This window comes from Bos indicus, chromosome 26, assembly GCF_029378745.1.
Source record: "Bos indicus isolate NIAB-ARS_2022 breed Sahiwal x Tharparkar chromosome 26, NIAB-ARS_B.indTharparkar_mat_pri_1.0, whole genome shotgun sequence".
Classification (NCBI taxonomy): Eukaryota; Metazoa; Chordata; class Mammalia; order Artiodactyla; family Bovidae; genus Bos; species Bos indicus.
Window position 1 is genome coordinate 38,068,977 of NC_091785.1, and position 6,625 is coordinate 38,075,601.

Below are 6,625 nucleotides of genomic sequence, written 5' to 3' on the forward strand. Positions count from 1 at the left end.
GCTTAAGTAAGTCTGTTATAAGACACACCTACAGCTGAATGACTTAATGACAACAAAATCTTGATCCTGTAATACATGAATAATTTTGTCCAAAAAAAAGAGGAAATTCAGTAAAAGCATTCATAGTTCAAGAATGTTAAAAGCCTAACAATATACACTGCACGTAATTTAAGAATTGTAACACTACATTTCAAGCTGTAACAATTAGAAAAGAAAATAAAATTGGATTTCTCATCTGTGTTTGAACATATAAAACTTCAGAGGACTATCTATGGAGGAGGAAAACAATTACACAAAGGAAAATGTTTGAGCTGTGCAAGCAGTTTGAGAAGAGTATGGTGGTAAAAAGGATGTCCCCAGTTTTACCTTTTACACTGCTTGTTAAAGTAATACTAAATAGAGTATAATCTTTACAAATTAACAAAAATGTATAGCTTTTTAAAGTAAATATATTGTATTTGGAAAACAAGTTCAGAGTTACTTTTATCATTAGTTATATAGCCCATTGGTAGAGAGAATCATTAACTATTGTTAAGTCTAATAAAAATAATTTTAAAAAATTCAAGTTGTAATCATTTTCTAAAATTATAATTGAGTACATTTCACTCTTAATCTCCATGGCACAGTCTAGTTTAGCATACATAATAAGCCAAAACCAGTTCATTTAAAAGATGCCTAGAATAGAGAAGTTGGTTGTTCTGCTCAGGATTTACCATCAACTGAAGGAATAAAACGGAAAGGTGGAAATTTTTCGCTTTCTGCCCTCTATTGTGTTAATCGAGTATAAGAAAACCACCAGCACTGTCTCCGAGACAAAGTATCATGGCATTTTGCATACTCTGAAGAATGGATTCCTGATAACTTTTAAGGACCTCCTCCCAAGTCCAAAGAATCAGCTCTCACTTTTCACAGTTTGGGTCCAGTCTCATTAGCTGCTGGCTCTCTGAAAAACATCCTCACCAAAACACTGTCATGGCTTTTTCAGAAGAAGATTTCTAACATCTAACTGTAATTTTGAGGAAGTCATTTTTAACACCTCTGACCCTGTTTTTTCATCTGTAATACGGGGCTAATTACCCAGCACACAGGGTTATTCTCAGAATGAAATGAAGTAAGCTACTGAAACACTCTACATGGTGTTCAGGAGGTTCTGGGGACTTGATCAATGACTGGTTCTTTTTGCCATTATCATTTATTTCTGTGGCCATGTACTGCATTTTTATCATTTCTATTATGGGTGGCAGCATCTATATAAGGTAGTTTTGAAATTTCTAATGTTTGAGGTGCATTCATTTAGTAACTGATACAAGTCATTTAACTCCCTGATTTCCACAGTCTGACATGAACTTTCAATTAAAAATGCTGATGTCTGGTTTTCTGAATGGAGCAATAAAATCAGAAGCAAATTACCAGGCAGATAACAGAACCTAAGCTTTAAGGCTCATCTTTTGCATAAGATCTTCCAAAGCACTATACCTGATTTTGTATTTTGAATCTGTATTCCTTTTTTTAAAGACGAGGACTCAAATTACATAAATTCCAAGCCCTATAAAACCGGCTATGTGTCTGCACGCTTAGTTGCTCAGTCATGTCCAACTCTGCAACCCCACGGACTGTAGCCCACCAGGCTCCTCTGTCCATGTGACTTGTCAGGCAGTTGGACTGCCTGAAGTTCAGACTTTTCTGGAGTGGGTTGCCATTTCCTCCTCCAGGGGAATCTTCTCCACCCGGGGATGGAACCCACCTCTCCTTCACTGTAGGCAGATTCTTTACCACTGAGCCACTGGGGAAACCTGAATCCATCCCTAATCTGGACTGAGGATTTTAAAAGTTGGAAGTAGAGGTAGTACTGAGATACAGTTAGCACAAAAGATATGACGTATAACATGCCAATATAGAAAACAGGTGTGGAGCTATTAACAAAAACATTTCTACTGTCCCGCGAAGGAGCAGGAAGGCTGTGATAATCCGCTCTACCATGACTTTGCCACTGGCATATAATACACCTTCAGACTCACTATCCATTTCAGGACTTTAGGATGGTAACAAGTTTCAGAGTTAGCTTTCTTAGCACTATTTTGGAGCCACTGTTTCTCCTCCCTGTCCACAGCATCTTCTGCATGTCCAGTGTGTGCCAGGCACTAGCAAGACATAGAAACAGCAGTATACAGAACGGGCAAAAATGCCTAACCTCATGGAACCAACATTCTTATACAAATGGCAAGCTTCTGTCCATCAGCAGCCAAGTACCACTCAGCCCAGACTTCAGCTGTGGCAGCTCAGATGGGCACAGTTCTTCCACTGGGCCACTGCTGCAGTATCTTCACACAGTGAGTCTATGCTCTGGGCACCCCAAGGGGCTTCACCTTGGGAAGCAGGGCTAGTAGCTGTGGAGAGGGCATGCCTTTCTTCATCAGCCCTTAATAATTTCTGATGACTTTTGGACTTCCTCAACTTCATCTATGTTTAATAAGTTCTTGCTGATGTGGCATTAAGAACTGTCCTCAGCAGGCTATTGGCTAGTATGATAACTTCCTGTGTGTGCCCATGGTGGGGGAAAAACTAAAATAATTTTTTAAAAGTGGACTCTATGTCCAAATCCATAAAAGGCGGCGAAGATCAAGTAAGATGTGTTTCTGAACTTAATCCCTAATTATCTTTAAAGCGATGTGCCATTCTCCTATGACAGTAACATATACACATACACAAACAGCAGGACAAATTGGTGGCCGCTGACAAACACAGATAGTTAACCAAGCAGCCTGCAAAGTGAAGCTGCCCACCTGAGCAGCAGCTCTAACTGCAAATCAGGCAATACGGAGTGGCTGCTTTGTGACTTGTTTTGGGCTTAGGTTCAAAATCAGTGTCTTTCTAGTCAAAGCATATGCATGTTATTTCTACATTTCCAGTTGTACTACAGTACCGGTTAGTCCCATTAGGCCTCCTGTTACTTCTGTTTGGGTTGCTCTGGATTCTGATTCTCTAGTTCTTTGAAGCATCTCTCATCTTATACCTTTCAGGGTGCATTCTTTCATTTTAAAGCAGGTAACCCTTCAAATGTGGGCATTACTCAGCCATTCTCAAGAAACATCACATACCAGAGACTAAGAAACAAGTTTTTTAGTGTAGATTATAGTCAAGTCTATATAACAGTCCATGTGTTGTGAATCCCCCTATTCTCTGTGATTTTGAATATCAACTTCTCCATTTCACATACTCTGTACTGCTGGAGTGAAGATTCTTCCTAATCCACAGTTATTCTACAAAGAAAAATTCAGTGTGTGCTATGCAGTCCAGGGTTGACATGATTTATGATGAACAAAAATATTTATATCACATCCTAGCCTGAATGGCTAGGCTTTCTTTTGCCCTTGGAAACTAAGCACAGCTACTACTTAGCACACCTGGGCAGATATCATTGTATCTAGAAGAACATGGCACAGCTCAGCAGTTCCTCAGCTAAGCGTTTCAAAGTTTTATGAAGACAGTAATGGAGATTTCTAAGCTAATTTCAATACTCAAAAAGCTCAACATATTTCATTTTCCCTCAAACAATATCATGCACTTTTAGGTTAGGAAACTTAAATTCAATGAAACATTATTCTTCACCACATTTTCATTCATCTGATTGGTAGCTAAAGGCCTGAGTTTTACTAAAAAGGAAAAAACACAAATTAATGGGTATAGTTTAATAGAAGCAATATTTCAAAATACAGCATCCATGGAGACATCAAATTACAATAAATGGGATTCTAGGTTGTGAAAGGATTGGGAGCCAGTGGTAAGGCAGAGGAAAAAAAACAGTTTCAGAAGTCAGAAGATGGGTTTCTAGTCCTGAACAACATAACTGTAGAAAAGCCACTGCATCTGTCTGGGTCTTCACCCTTAACCTAAAACATGAACGGTTTGATCAAATCTCTGAGACGTCTTGAGGCTCTAATATGCCTTTTTATGGATCTCAATATTATGTGTGCCCAAATGCCCAGAATCACCTCATTCTTTGATATAACACTCCATTCCCTCTCAGTCAGAACAATACTAATTAAACCCCAACACCCCAGAAGATAAGGTTTCTCTCCTAACCCAGCCACCACAGCCACGCTTGCTAGTTTTCAGTAAGACCCTGCACTTCAGAGAAAACACCTAAAAGACGCTCTGGAGAAAGAGAAAGAAACTCCACTGTGACCAAAGAAACAGAACCAAGAGGAAAAACAAACCATGTCTTCGCTCTAAGTGGCATACAATCAATGTGACAGGCACTGTTCTACCTTAACCCTCACAATGACCCTACCACTAGGAATTATTATCCAAACCCCTTTTACAGATGCGGTAACAGACTCATCCAATGGTTGGCGATCCACTAATCTTAGAAAAATAGAACTCTGTAACTCAAAACTCTATAGAGTGCATCGTTTAGTAATGTTATATTCTTGGTGACAGAGATTTGAGAGTGGGTCTGAAGAATGTCCCCAGCCTGTAATAATGTTAAAATTTGATCAAGAAGAAATTTTTTTCTCACTTTTTAAGGGAAGAAAGCTATATAAAAATGTTATACCAAATTGAATACAGGCCTGGGTAATAATACCACATTCTCTAAAGTCCAGGTAACTGCTTATAATCAAAACTCAATCTAAGCACTTTATAGGTAAATGTCCCCTGATGCTCATATTCTAGACTCTCAATTCCATTTTTACTGAATGAAGTTGCCTTATTTCCCAAATTTTGTATTCAATATTTGGCAAAACTAATACAATATTGTAAAGTTTAAAAATAAAATTAAATTAAAAAAAAAAGAAGGAAGACAAAAAAATAAATAAATAAAAATAATCACGGAAAACTGAAAATCTTGTCTGATCTGAACTTAAATCTTACAGAAATCGTGAACCACCACCTACCAATCTGAAGATCCTGTTAAATAACTTACACAATAATCAGTTTTTGTGACTGGACGTTAATTACTTAACTGAAATACTTCTAAGCATGTTATCATCAACATTAATGCCCTGTTTACGTTTATGAAATAAATGTGCTCCGTTTTCTCAAAAAGGTACAGAAAGTACAACTGAATCTCAGGCCTGACTTCGGATTTAAGTTACCAATCCGATTAACCAGATAAACTATTTAGCAGGATTTTGCCCGTATGCATATGTCAAAGTGAGTGTCTTGTTCAGCCTAGGGCTAGAAAACACTCCCCGAGATTCAAGACCCTGCAAGAAAGATTTACAGGTAGCCAATAATATTTCGAGGCCCATTTTAAAATTGGATGTCTCCTTAAGAATATTTACAGGGTGCAAGAATGCAAGAGGGGTGGCTCTAGAAACGTACACCTTTCGCTGCAGGGCTGAACCACCCGGAACTCTGCAGGCTCTCCTGCAGCTGGGCCACACTCCGATGCCCAAATGGGAAGAATCCCATCCCGGCACAGAACTAAGCGCCACAGATTCTGATGTAGGATGTTTACCTTGCTGACTCTCCCATCAACTGCAGCTCGTTTCCGGGTACGGCAACTGTAAACAAGAGCCCATTTCCCGGGTCGAAAGCCTAATCCCGTCTCACTCCGGCCGGGGTGGGACGGAGAACTCCTCTCCCACCAACAGGACGGGGACTCCGCCGCGACGCCGCGTCAGAGCAAGGCGGAGGCCGGTTCAGCCGACGCTCCCACGGGCCCGGTCAAAGGCTTTGCGGGCCTGACCAAAGGTTTTACGGCTCGGCCGAGAGGCTGTGAGGCCTCCCGCGCTTGCTCCCTTGTTCCAGGCACCCTGTCTTCCCTGGGTCCGTCTCCCTGGAGCACAAGAACCAGCCTAGCAATCAGCCGTACTCACCAGTCCGGACGGTGCCGCCCGGCAGCCATCTTAAGGCCTGCCAACATCGCGCCTTCTCATTGGCTCCGACATCTCGACCAATGGGCTGGGGCCGTTCTGGTCTGGGGTCGCCATGGTAACCGGTCGCGCTTGGCTCGCCTTTTAAATAAACGAAAAAGGGCGATTCGTTTCTTTCTACTTCTTTTTTTCCCTCTGCTTTTCTCTCGCCATTTTCTCCTTTCTTCTAGACGTCTTAAAGACTTTTTTCTTTTTCCATCCCCTGCCGTACTCTAGTGCTCTGTGGTGAGGAAAGTGCCTGGCACTGAGTTCATTCCCCAAAGACCGGGACTCGCTGCAGAAGCTCTTAGACCCTTCTGGGAACGTTTCCATTCATTCAAACTCCCCCCACCCCCCGCCCCCCAGCTCGCTTCCTTACTTTCCCACCCCCTCCCCGTACATATTTTTTTGAGCAGGAACCGTGCCAGCCTCTGTTGAGAGCAAAATGGTCTCTACCCCTGCTCTCGTGGCGCTTAGCATCTGCTGATGGTGGCAGCTGCTGCTGATGGTGGCAGCTGCTACAGACTGGCTGTGTGGCCTTGGCCAAAAGCTCATTGAGTTCCTTTTCCCTGGCAGCCACTGACTTAGGGTCTGCGAAGGGGGTTGGGAGGAACATAAAAAATAAGCAAGGGGGAAAGAAATAACCAAAAAAACTATGAGGAAAATAAAACAGGATATGACCATGATGGGAGTGGGACTATTTTAGAAATGCTTTCATACTCTGAAATAATGTTCTGTAATAATAAAAAAAATTTTCTGTTTTCTAG

At 41.3% G+C, this 6,625-nt stretch overlaps 1 protein-coding gene across 2 annotated transcripts in view; it reads right to left on the bottom strand.

Annotated features, from left to right (window-relative positions):
- Positions 1–5,951, bottom strand: part of FAM204A (family with sequence similarity 204 member A) — a 28,979-nt gene extending 23,028 nt beyond the window's left edge. Inside the window, exon 1 of one of the 2 annotated variants that reach the window (XM_019952990.2) lies at positions 5,823–5,951. The gene's annotated coding sequence lies outside the window, so the exon portion shown is untranslated. The other variant, XM_019952989.2, reaches the window with a different exon arrangement.
- Between the last annotated feature and the right edge of the window lie 674 nt (positions 5,952–6,625).